At 46.0% G+C, this 13,272-nt stretch overlaps 1 long non-coding RNA gene across 1 annotated transcript; it reads left to right on the top strand.

Moving 5' to 3' along the window:
* The first annotated feature begins 6,738 nt into the window (after positions 1 to 6,738).
* LOC138498558 (uncharacterized) lies at positions 6,739 to 8,095 on the top strand. The gene is made up of 3 exons (XR_011278744.1): positions 6,739 to 6,895; positions 7,033 to 7,162; positions 7,285 to 8,095. It is a non-coding gene; the product is annotated as an uncharacterized lncRNA (long non-coding RNA).
* Positions 8,096 to 13,272: the final 5,177 nt, after the last annotated feature.

Raw genomic sequence — 13,272 nt, 5'->3', positions numbered from 1 at the left:
GTCTCGCAGCCGCATGCCTTACCTGAGTTCCGGCTCCTCCGGTGCTCTGTTTACAGCTTTGCTGGGTCGGGCTTCTCACTTCTCGCAGCCGCACGCCTTAACTGAGTTCTGGTTCCGCCGGTGCTCTGTTTACGGCTTTGCTGGGATAGGCTTTTCCCTTCTTGCAGCCACTCTCCTTAACTGGGTTACTTCTCATCTGGCACTCGGCCCCCGGCTTCGCCGAAGTCGTGTGCGCTTCTCTGTCCTCACAAATGGTTCACTTTTCTTCTAGGTCTGGATTCTTATTCTTCACCCTGGGTTTCAGTTCTTGCCTGGGCTCTCTTTCAGGTATCCTTTTGTTTATTCTCATGATCACTTCTCCAGCTTTTCCTTCCTGGAAACTTTGCATTTCTGATTCCTATGGAATCCCCCACTATCGTGCTCATCATTCCTGGATTGTTCATTTCGGCTGGACTACAAGATCCTACAGCGCCTGGACCACTACAAACACTCTTTTCTGGGCATGGCCTCGTGATTACTACCCTATTTGTGATATGTACAAAGGGGTAAGTGATAACCAAGGCTTTGTGTTATTTTCTACTCTGCAAGGAAGTCCTCTCTTCACATTCCAACCAGCTCGGTGTACACTGCCTAAATTGCATGGTTTGCTGTAGTTGTCACAAGTACTGCGCACCGTACGAATGGGCTTCAGACATAGTAAATGTGATTAAGAAAGTGTTGTTGACTAACTGGATATCAGAAGCATGGCAAAGGCTGAAGCCTGCAATGAAATATAAGTCCAATACGCACAATTGCAAATCAGGAGAGCTGTAAAAGGAAGTCCTGTCAGGAGAGGATACCAGGCAAAGTCAATTGTGTGAAAGGAATCCTGAGGAAGACCCATGCCCTTTGGATTGTGAATCAAGTGAACTGTGGGAGCAAGTCCTGGCAGGGGAGTATACCAGGCAAAACCAATGGTGTGAAACAAACCTTAAGGAAGACCCATACCCTTGGAATTGTGAATTGAATTAACTGTATAAGAATGTCCTGGCAGGAGAGAATACGAGGTAAAGCCAATTGGGTGAAACAAATCGTAAGGAAGACACATACCCTTTGATTGTGCAAGTCTGTGAAATGAATTGCAAATATCAGAAATAGCTCTTCTTTTGTTATAATGAATTTGATTACATCTTGGAACTTTTGTTTTTGCTGGAAATACACCTGGGGAAGGGAGAGATTCCGAGCACTTGTGAACATCATCTAAGTGGAAGCCTTTTTGTTGGAATCTTAAATTTTGTTGCACTTGAACATTTGTGCCCTTTACAAGCCAAAGACATTACCTTTAGCACGTTAGAGTGTCTTTTAGAATGTGAGGGCCAGAATAGGATTTCGGACACAGGACATTCAGCTTTGGACATTTCGACACTGGACAGACCCTTCGTTTTGATTGTGGTAGGGGAATACCTCTTACAGCAGGGACAGCGGGCCCTTTCCAACCCTTTTATTATTTGAATAAAAGTCTATAAAAATCAACATTACTTCTCTGTGTCTGCGTCTCGTTCCTGGTTCATCACAGAAGGGAATACCCCCCTAGCTATAGGGATAGTTAGAGGTTAACACCTTATTATTGCATAAACCTTGTGGAAAAATGCCCTTAAAGTGTCCTCGTCCTTTTTCTGACCCGTCACAGTAGCTATGAAGGAAGGTTCACACATACTGATAAACTGCTGATGATTAATACATTGACCTAGTATCTTGCCGTCTTATGCTAAAAACTGTGCCTTACCCTGGTTCTCTAATCTTGGTGCAATAAGACACATTTGGGTGAGGGGTGCAAAGGTAGATGCAACCCTGAAATCCTCTTTCTGCGAGTTCACTGCTTTAGGTAAAATGCTATTTGAGTCCTGTGACCAAGACCTTGCCTAACTTTGGGAACGTCAAATGGGCTGACAGATGGGACTGGGTGGTTGCCCAAGCTGGTGGATGTTGGACCCTGGATGATCCCCCTGATCTGATCACCCTGACTTATGCCACGTCACTGGGCAAGGGACAATCACATGCAACTCTACTTCCCCTCTCTCAGCAGGATGCCATATTAATTCCTGGAACACACAGCCAACAAGACCGTTCCCACAATGTATACATACTGGCTGATCATATAAAGACCATGGACCTTTAAAAACTAATTTTTCCATCAATGGTACTGCTCTTTAAAAGAGACAGCTCTTGATCTTGGGGTACTGAAGCTGAAGAACATTAGGGGCACATTGTTTCCATGTGGCCCAGAAATCGGCACTTAGTGCAATCATAAAGCAGACGACTTTGTAGATATTGTCCATTTAAGGAAATGGAGTTCCAGCAGAAATGGAAACAGTGTAGCAGAATAGATGGATTCCTTAGTGAACTGGAGCGGATGACTACACAGAGCTCACCTGCTAACCGGCGCAGAAATCAGAGGCACACCCTTTCCTCCCTCAGTACTCATGCAGCATTTCTGCTACTTGACCCAATGCAGATTCAGTTTTTCGACCAAACCAACCCAAAGGGCTTTGCCAAGGAAACAGTGCCAAAGTCAAACATAATTCCAATCCACCCACTCTTATCAAATCCGTTTGTGGAGTGGGAAAGGGCAGCTAAATGCCACCTATGAAAATAAGGTGGAATACTTTAGGCATCCTGCTGTTTTGGCATTCCCACAGACAGCAGATTTGAAATTCAAGATGGAGGATGAGACTTTAAAGTCTTGGTCTGCCTCTAGAACACTAAAACACACACAGGTGAATCAATTAGGCACTTGACAATAATAGCCCTTTCCCAATTCACCTTCAGAGGTGCAGACCTTTCGCAGAGAGTACTGCCCAAAGGGATGAGCAACAGGGCTGCCAGATATGCTGTTTTGGTATTTGGAGAGCGAGGAAAGAATTTGGAGGAGGTTGGAGAGGAAGTAGTCTGTAGAAAGAGGAAGGAGTTCAGAGGATGTTTGAGACATGAAGGGGTGATAAATCACCTAGAGGTTGTTGTATTAAAACAGAAGGAGGTGGTTGGTGGGAATCTTTTGAATAAGGTTGAGTTAAGACAGAAGTAGGAGGTTGGGTAGTATCATCTGTACGTGGTTGGGGTGGGACAAATGGATGAGGTTGGATGAGGACTTTATGAGGAAGCACAAGAGGCTGGTAAAGAAGCAGCTAGCAAGTTCAGACAGGTGTGAGAGGGCCTACTTGGCCCAAGGAAGACATTACGGGTGAGACCCTGATGTGTGATGGGGTAAAGTTCATTGTACGAGGAATAATGAGCATGTGGCAGGGCATTAGGCGGTGAAGGATCAGACCAGCAATAAAGAGCCGGTGATGAGCATATGAGTCAGGACCCTAACGCAGGGAGTTGATGGGAGCTCTTTTAAAGCTCAGCTCTATGGAAACCCAATGGAAGCCAACCTTATTGTCCCTGTAAGGAAGGTGAAGAAAACCAAGGAGAAGAGACATGGAGAAGAGCAGAGCAGAAGGGTGTGGGCACTCTTTAAACCTGGGACTGAGATCAAAGGAGAAGAGACTTGGAAAAGCCTAGAGAAAAGGGTGTGAGAACCTGTTAAACATGGAACAGAGAACCAATGAGAACAGACCCATAGAAGAGCAGAGAAGAAAGGTGTGGGAACCCTTTTAAGCCTGCATTTGAGAGCTTACATAGATACTCTGAGAAGAAGGGTGACAAAGAGTGCAGAAACCCCTCTAATCCTGAATCTGTACCGCCCCGCAGGTCCCCAGAAGGGTCCCGATGATACAAGATGACTCCTTTACATTCATTTAGTTTACAACATACGTCCATCTTTCTTGTTTTAGCCAACCTGTACTGTACCTCCAAAATAAAGAATATGTTGCACTACATTTTCATCTTGGCCTGGTCATTGATCCGTTTCCATGTCATAAAAACGAATCAATAAATAACAAATTCAATTTTAACGAGTAAAAAATAACGAGAGGGGGTCTATGTGTTGATGATTTCATTGTTTTTCAAGGGAGGGTTTGAGAAGCTTCTGTTTTGGACACTGCACCTCAGGGTTATAGTCTTGCTCCCAAGAATAGCAAGAAGGTGAAAGATGTGCTTCTGCACTGAGCATCTTTTATTGGGCCAAGCAGTCCTTCTTATCCAAAAGCAAAAGCCCTCAGAAGACTGGGGATTTATCCTGGATCTGAAAAGGGAGAATCTTTATGTTAAGAACATTACTTTCAAAATGGCTTCCTTCTCCCACTTGATATCTGTGAGTGACTTCATAACATAAACAGACCTTAAAAGATGCTTATGGCCACATCTGGAAACATTCCTCAGAAATAACTGAGATTATCAGCAATTGATCAACATTTTCCAATTCCAGATATTCAGTCTTAATTGTTCCCCCATGTCTTTACAGAGGAGCTGGCCCCGCTGATGCCACTCTTCATCCTTGCCTCTACCACTGGCTACTTCAGGTGCTTTGTTAAGATGGACTCACACAAAATACACATGGTTCTCTAGGGTGTCTCCAATGTTGGCTGGATTGGCAATTTCAATAAAGCTCACTTCTTCCCCTCCCAAAGGTTAGAATGTATAGGACGAGTATTCAATGCTGTTTCTTTATCACCATAGAGCCAGCACACTCTAGAATATATCGATGGAGGACTCTTCTGGTATCTTATTCTGTTTCAGTTTCCCAATTATCACAGGCTTCAATGAAGGCTGTCACCTGCTCAGTGCGCCCCCATGCACCTCAAATCAGTGGTTCATCTTGGCCTGCAGATCTGGACCCAGAATCTCTGGACTATTTAATAAAATATGTATGTTTCCCCATGTCCCAAATTCTCTTCAAAGGTGATTTAAGGGCAAGAACATCTTCAGCGGGATGATAGCTCAGGGGCAACGCAAGACAACAGGAGCAAAACAGGTTCGAGCCCCAGGTCCGTGCTTAGAAACCTCTGGGTATTAAGCGCGTTATAAAGAACCAATTATAATGATATAATTCAGCCAATTAGAACTCAAGCCTCCCCCTCCTCTTGTGGTCCTGACAGGTATAAGCAGCTCCGCTTAGGAAACTACCCTGACATCTCATTCAGTCCAGGGGACACGGGATCTATTGGACAGGAAAAAATTCCCCAACTGTAGGGAACTCTCATTTGTTTTCGGGCCTTTATGGAAATCATTTGTATGCTACAGAACACGGCATTCCTATTGTGAATGCACATCCATGTTGAAAAGTCCTATGTGAACCAGCAGGGGGGCGCTAAATGTGTATCCCTTTCAGATGATGCACACACATTGTGCCTACGGGCAAAAGTACACTTGCTCCCTCTTCCACGATTCGAGAATGTTGCAGCAGAATTGTTGGGTTGAATATTTCCGGCCATCTATCTCTCTCTCTCTCTCTCTCTTTCTCTCTCTCTCTCTCTCTCTCTCTCTCTCTCTCTCTCTCTGTCTCTTGCTATTGGAGACTCGTTCTCAGCAGCTAATTCCAAGAGTTAAGTTGCCCTTGGGTGGAACGCTTTGCATCTTGGAGAGGTGCACTCCTCCCCTTTCACTGCTCTGTGACAAGGGACACACCGGCGTGAGCACCTGATGTTCTCATATTTCAATGGCCTGATGTTTCTACCCCAGGCCCCTGATTCCACGAGTCCACACAAAGTCAGGAGTAAAGGATCCTGCTACTAATACTGACTCATTGCTGCTGCATTGGCCTTGCTTGGTTGTTCCCAGTGTTTCTGAAGTCTTTGAGATGGCCTCTCCCCTCCACTCAGTCCCTTTTAAAGCGTCACCATGGCAGCTGTAAGTCGGGTGGGTGAGGGAGGTGTGATATCTCCGGTCTTATCAGACAAAAAGTAGTGCCAACTGTTCCACAAGCTAGGCTCCCAGCTATGCAATTCGCACAAGGCTCTAATTTCTGAATAGAACCAAGCCAGGTGCGGCCTTCGCCTGTCCTGTGATCTTATGATTGTGGATTTCCGCTAGGAAGGTTTAAGCCTGTGACTGTTTCATCCCTTGCAGACCACATGCAGACCACATGGTCACCATTGGGATACTTGGGGAACCCTGGGGAGCTTTGGATCATGTCTAGCAGTCGGCCTCTCGCCTAGTCGTCAGCTTTCTTTTACCTTGTCCTACTGCACGTACTGTGATTTCAGCCTTGGATCTCCCCTGGTTCTTAATGCCCTTCAGTATCCCCTCGTTCTCTAGTCACCATGACAACGATCGACTACGCGGCCTCTACGCACGCGTGATCGTCCCGGCCCCGGCTTCCCTGAGCAGGCAGCCACATTCCACACACACCCTCGAATTAGATGAGACGGCTGAGACAAGCCTCCAGCCTCTCCCCTTCCCAGCGGATGCCTGCTAAGCCTTACAGCAGCTGAAAAAAGCATTGCAGCGGGTAAGCGTTAAAAGGGTTTCTCTTTCTTTCTCTCCCTCTTTCTGACCTTTTCAACAGGCACGTCTCTTCCTCGCATGCAGCCCTCAACCCTTCATGCCACCGGCTTGCTCCCTACTTAATACTCCTTTTGAAGCCCATACATTTGGCATCTCAACTCATGTAATTGAGCTCTAAACACCCAGACCGGCAGCCGTACTGTGTGTTTTTTGTAAGTTTTGCGTGCACTTGGTATCATTAATACACTTTCGCCTCCGAACACACAGCGCGTACCTTTGGAGTTATCATGGTCCTAGATACTAGCACTATCAGCCACCACGTCAAGTCTCATATTTTTGTGCATAGGATTTAAACCACTATCCTAATATCCTACGAACAAACGAGTCCTGGTGCTTAGTTGTGTTTTTCTTCTCACACAGGCAACAGCCACCAGCCCAAAGTGAACAACCACATTCCACAATAACGGTGACAGAGGAGAAAATTTACCCATACGGCGCAATCTCTCTACTACTCGGCAAATTAATCCAGGTAGAGCATTTTTCTCTCGCTTTTGCCACATGTAGCTATTTAGCAATTATGTATTAGCACCACACAACCCGGGCGCCAGACCCCTGATTTATAGTTTTTTGCTCCTCTCTTTTCCATCATCTTTATACCTTATGTAGGATATCACCAAGACGAGACTGTGACTTTACCTGAGAGTTCTCACTCTTCACATAGACGCCTGGTCCTGTCGCCTGATTTCCCTCCCTGTGTGGCCCACACCCGAACCTCTGGGATCTCAAACACCGGCAGGTAAGCCGACCACCGGTGCCGAGAGTTTCTAAATATTTTTATTTGTATAGCGCCCTAAGTACTAGGGGCCACTACCTCTCTATATCCACCCTTCTGACTCGATATCCATATACTTCCCACAGGGTCCCCAACTAGGAGCCCTGATGAAGGCGGACCTATCGTAATAGAATAACCGCCGAAACGTGACGAAGACAGGGATTCAAACCATACATACATATCCCTGATCGTTTGGAGCCTACATTCCGGTTCCAACCATCAAATCTCACGTTGGCAAGGATAAAAAAGATATCTTGTATCAAAGACCCTGCAGCATTAATTGCTTGAAACTAACAATTGCAAAAAGGGACTATCATTGAACAATACCTAGAAATTGGGCCATGATACTCGTTTATTTACTGAACCAATATCACATGTATGTCCTATTTGCACTCTTCTTTATGATTTAATCATTATAATGTAAAGAAATGAATATTAATCCAATGTTCTTTGTGTTTTTTGTTTTTTATTGTGTCAAAACACTTATGCACATTGTAATCTCTTTCTACAAAAAAACGTTGCTTCCTAAATGTATTATGTGGATGTATTTGTATTTTGTTCTATTTTTTGGTTGAGATTATAACTTTGTTGACTTCCGATTATGTGTTCTGGTTTTCTTTAAATATATGTTTTTGATGTCCTCGGAGGTAGAAAGTGAATGTCTTGCACTTTTTCCTTAATTATATGAGTTACCTTTTATTTTATTTCTCAAACACTGGAAGCACCACCGTAATGTTTGTCCTTTGAAACACACAGCTACTTTATTATTTGGGTGGTTATATAAGAACAGCGGTAGATTCATACTTTAGGATTTCCACAATTTGGAAACCTCTCAGAGATATTAATTCATTATTTGAAACAAAAAGAAAAAAAGAAATAATATGAAAATAATTATTAGCAAGGGTACATTTTTCTGTTTAGATCTTCAGTATCCCCTATTCAAGCCCCTCTTTGAAGCAGATGTCACAATTCTGTAATTTAAAGGCTTGTTTTTAGCAGCAATTGCCGCCGCTCACTGCATGGAATTTGGGGCCCACGTCTCTGAAAGTTTCCCTGTGTTCCTTCTGGAGAAATCTGGACTGCACCCGCCTCCGACCCATTTAGTAGATGCAGGTAGGGTGGTCTAGATTTATCAGGATAGACATTCTTGGTTTCATTCCTCTGGTGCCTTATATGTGGCCTTTGTGACTGAGCATAGAGGACAGAAACCCTGTATCAGTTAAGTTGACAGCCGCCAGTCTTAACCAAAGAACAAAAGCAAGCCCACTTACCAATCCAGGGCTATTCCTCCAGCGGGGATATCTGCGTCCTGGTCTCAACGGTCAAAATATGCAAGGCCGATATTTGGCCGTCCATTGTATGTTGATTAATCATCCCAATCACATTCTGTTGCGTCAAATTTAGGCTCAGCAGTTTTGATTTCAGACAATTGTTATTTTCTCATTCATTAAATAGGGTGGTTGTACTGCAGTTAAATCTTTCTTTCTGATGGGCAGGGGAAAGAAACAGGACATCTCCTCACAACGACCATACTTGACGGGCACCACTAATGTGATGTCACCATAGCCACGCCAGACGGATTCTACTAACCTCCCTGCACTCACCTTCTCAGCCCCTACTCTCAGACACACCCCACATGTACCAGCTTAGCCACTACGCTACAAGTGAATAACCCTACTAGCAGACATCAAACAAAGAATCCTACACCACACCAATCAGCTGACACGTCACAGTCCTGGCTATTGCATCCTAGAACTATGGCCACGTCAGGATCTCCTCTGGACTCAAATGCCCCCATGCGCTCATCTCAAGACACCTAGAAACTGACCTGAAGGCAGAGGTCAGGATACTTCCGTTCTGCGAGCATCAACACAACAGCAAAGCTATCTTGCAATGTGGTGGTCGAAGTGTATGAAAAGAAGTAGTGGAACTATGTTCCCTGCTGCCCTGTCACCGCTCTCCACAAATCCCATTGCTGCAACCACCCCCCCCAACACACAATCCAAACCCCCAAACAAACACACCTGCTATTTAAGGGAACGTTCAGTGAAATGCACTGAAGTGTAATCTTCAACTTTTTCCTACACTTTTATTTTACAACTAAACCATTCCAGAACGGTTTCTTTTTAAAATAAAAGTATAGGAACAGTGAAACTTAAAAATAAAAAGTATAGGAACACCGCTCCCGACCGCTCCCTCCCACTTCGACTTCTGAATGTCCCCTGTCACCACTAACCTAACCCACTACCCTCTCTCTCAGATCTGCTAGAGCGCCTAGGGACGATGCAAATGGCTGCGATGCGTAGTATAGATCCCAATAAGTGTAACATTACATAGTGGTTCGACTCACTTTATGTTATGTGGTGGGGGGGCACGAGGAGGAGGAACTGTCAATAGAAGGAACATTGTTTGGCATAGATCTGGGCAGTGGTGGGAAACATCAGTGAAGGGTGGATTGGGAGGAGGCGTAGCCAGGATCATCTAACAAGTGGGGCCCGTAGCTTATGTAGTTGGGCCCACCACAGTGACATTAACATCTGTAAATGCCCACGCAGTGCTGCCAGACAGATTTTGGGTGGGCATTGCATGCTCGGCCCCTACCATGTGTACCCCTCTGCGAGGGAGGACCACCCTGGGGTAATAAAATAACCCCGTCCCAAAATGTCTTCACCTGACGCAATTAGAAGCACATGGAGACAGTCGGACCCTTGACCTGTTATTAATTGCTATCATAAAACTATTTGTTTCGTGCATTTTAAATGCTGAATACAGATAAACGCAACAAGCGCGCCAATTATTTTTCAATAATTGTTTGAATAACGCGCCTAATACGGTACGGTTCGGTTTCTAAGCGCGGATCCGGGATTCGGACCTTTATTGCTCAGTGTGGTCTTCCTTCCTAGACCAGCGCGTTGCCCTTGTGCTCTCCTCCGTTCGCAATTCCACACATTCGCCACCTGAATAGAAGCGGCGTGCATCACAACTGCTGCATCTCGAGCGAATCCGCTTTACACTGTGAGCAGAATCCATGCAACGAGCAACAATTATGACGGCATGGATCCGGCTGACCTACATAGCAGCTTAACCAGTGCGAGCCTCTGTGCGCTCCTGCGCTCACGGAACGCTTCAAGTCACCTCTCGTCCTATTAAAGAAGCAGATACAACGATACCACCCAATTACATCGCTTGCTCTGCCCATGCCTTGCCTTAACGCAGCAGCAGCGTGTTAGAACGCCACGCGCACCCTAAGCCTCTTAGCGCCAGGAGCCTTCTTTTCATGAAGAGTTGTGGGGTCTGCCTCCAGCAAACGCCTCAAGAAATCAAACGTTCTGTTTATTTACATGCGCACATAGCAGATGCAAACCGAGGTCTGCTTTTTTGGTATCACGTCCAAACCAACATCAGGGGCCGGAGTAATCTAGAGTAGCAAATTAGAACCGACAGTAGTTCAGAATGACCTCCATTTCGGCCACATAAATGGAGCGTTTCATGAATGCACGCATGACGTTACGTAGCAATGAAGCATTCCTCCTCGCGCACTTTCACTTTCACCTTATCCCCAAGGCTGTCCAACACGCTAGCTCTCTGGGTGGGTGGGGGAACGGTGTGCTTTCAGAATAAGCTAGTGTGGACATTGCACTTTGTGCAATGGAACAGGAGAGGGCACCCTGCAGTCAAAGGACGCTGATTCCAACTGAAACATTAGCAACCCGAGCTTCACAGGTCAACACGTTGCCTGAATTGGGATCTTTCGCGTCAACATTATTTGTGGCAGAGCACCCGTGACAGAGGTGTGTATCCTGCATTTTTTTGACAGGATGGACATTACCAGAATGGGACAGGAGCAGTGGTGGCGACAGCCTCAGCGTTTTGTTTGTGGGGTTGGGGTATGGGTGACAGTTTTGACAGCTGGTCACGAGTGGGGCTGCTGACGTGTTGCTCTGGCGACCTGTCACCTGACCCTCTTTCTCTGCAGCCTGGAGAGCCAGTATGCCTTCCTTTGGCCACTCGATGCCTCTTTCGCCCCAAATCAGACTATTTAGCTTTTTAAAAGCGATGCTAGTCATTGGAGGCGTGGGCCATCTGAAAAGCTGAGCTGTGCAGGCAAGCCTTCGGTTTACTCATCGGCAATGGGTCAATATTGATTTCACCTGGGGGGGCTTTTGTCCTCTTCATGTTTAATGCTGCTGCTGCTCTCCCAGGTGACACAGAAACACCCACACACCCCACCTGATCAGAAACACGGAACTGTAGCGCCTCACTTCAAGACAGCAATATCAATCAACCAACCCACTAACAACTTCACCCTCTGCATACACCTCTCAAATTCTAACCAAACACAACCACAAACCTACAACACAACAATCCGAACAAACTTCACCACACTGCAACAACAAAACAAAGCACACATAGACCCGCACATCAGCAGCCAACGTCTTCCAAACACCCCAAGCCCAGCCAACGGAATTCCGGGCTGGGGCTGCCAACAGCACAACACTGCTCTCTTGCACTTTTCCAGCTGATCCCCACTAATTCCCCTGCCCCACCCCTCCATTTTTCTTTCAGAGCCTCCAGAGCGCCAGGAGACCCCTCCGGTGGTGATAGTGCTCGGTTCAAATATCCTTTAACATTAACATGAACTCTTACTTTAGCACTCCTTTACCATTGGAGTTCCGGTCTGAGCAACACGGCAGAGTGATGCCTCCTCCCTGCAATCGCTGCAGCCCCTGGGCAGGAGTTGCTGAGAGAAAAGGAGATATTATTTTATCTCAGTGTTTTCTTCAGCTGCTCCAACGAACCAGGACAAAACACACAATTCATCCAAACAGCCTGCTTCCAATGTACCGGAACACCAAGTAATATGCGCTGTACTTTCATTGCTGACTGGGGGTTTGGGGGAATATGAGGCCATGCACACCCAGTGCAGCGGATCACTCTCGGCAAAAAGTGCTGCGAAAAAAAACAGCTGATGAATGATTGTCCTACTGAACATACACCCGAGAATGGTGTGAGCGAGGCAGGTGAGCCGATGAACCACAGTGAGGCAGTGGATTTTGCATTAAAAATCCTGCTTAAAGTGTGTCATCATATCCATGGAGAAGTGTACAAGCATTCCATCATTTTGGAGGCTATGGAAAATGAACTGGTGAGTCGTCCATGGATGAAGAGCCAGGGGAATCAGGGGGCCCCCATAAATGTGGCCCGGCCAGGCTTGGTAGTAATCCAGGCATGGTATATTCGGACTCTGTTAGAATGTATTGGAATCTACACAAGATGACCTTCCCCCACCCAACTGGGTCAGGGGCCCTAGCTGAACCCTTGTATGCCTCCATTTTGCCTCGAAAGGAAGGGAGGAAAATTAAAAAGCTAAGAAAGAGTAAAGAAAATGGCATTGGCCCCTCCTCAACTGGTACTTGAAGACTCTCGAGATAGTGGTGTCCAAGAATACCCCCCTCGGCCTTGAAACAAATCAGGTAAATCGTGGAAAAAAGCTGGCCGGCGGACATAGGGGGCTCGAAATAAAGTGGGGAATCTCACTAACTGGTTACTAAAAATGGGGGAGCCAAGGAAAAATAAGTCAACTATACATCTTACCAATGCCTCGGAATCACGAAATTGAAGTGGGGAATCGTCGCGTGCTCCAGAGACTGAAGAGGTGTTGGTGCTTTTGTCCTATATCTGCTCCTCAGAGAGTGGATAAGGGAGAGGAAATACCGACGGTTAATATTAAGAAGCCCTGCACTGAGGGGGTGAAAGGAATGGTGCTGCCCTGCCCCCTTCCTCTTTCTCTATAGAAAGCCGATTTGCCTTGAATGATATCCCAGTGAATAGTTGCCAGGTTCTCCGATTGTTCGGCAATGTCGCAGCCCTTAGGGTAATTAGGGTAATTAGAAGTGCTGAATGTGAACATGTGAAGTTGTGGATCATAGACCCTCAATGTCGAGGGTGCACTGTTTCTCCTCAGAAGTGGTTTCTTCAGTGAGAGCTAATGTTGAATCCCTTCTCAAATGGGGCTACAACATTGATCTACTGATAAAGACGTTTTTTTAACCCTACGTTTACCGCAACACCTC

The sequence above is a fragment of the Ambystoma mexicanum genome, chromosome 5q (genome assembly GCF_040938575.1).
Source record: "Ambystoma mexicanum isolate Mex_15411 chromosome 5q, UKY_AmexF1_1, whole genome shotgun sequence".
NCBI lineage: Eukaryota > Metazoa > Chordata > Amphibia > Caudata > Ambystomatidae > Ambystoma > Ambystoma mexicanum.
Note: the sequence above shows the minus strand (reverse complement) of the source record. Positions and strands in the feature narration are given on the sequence as shown.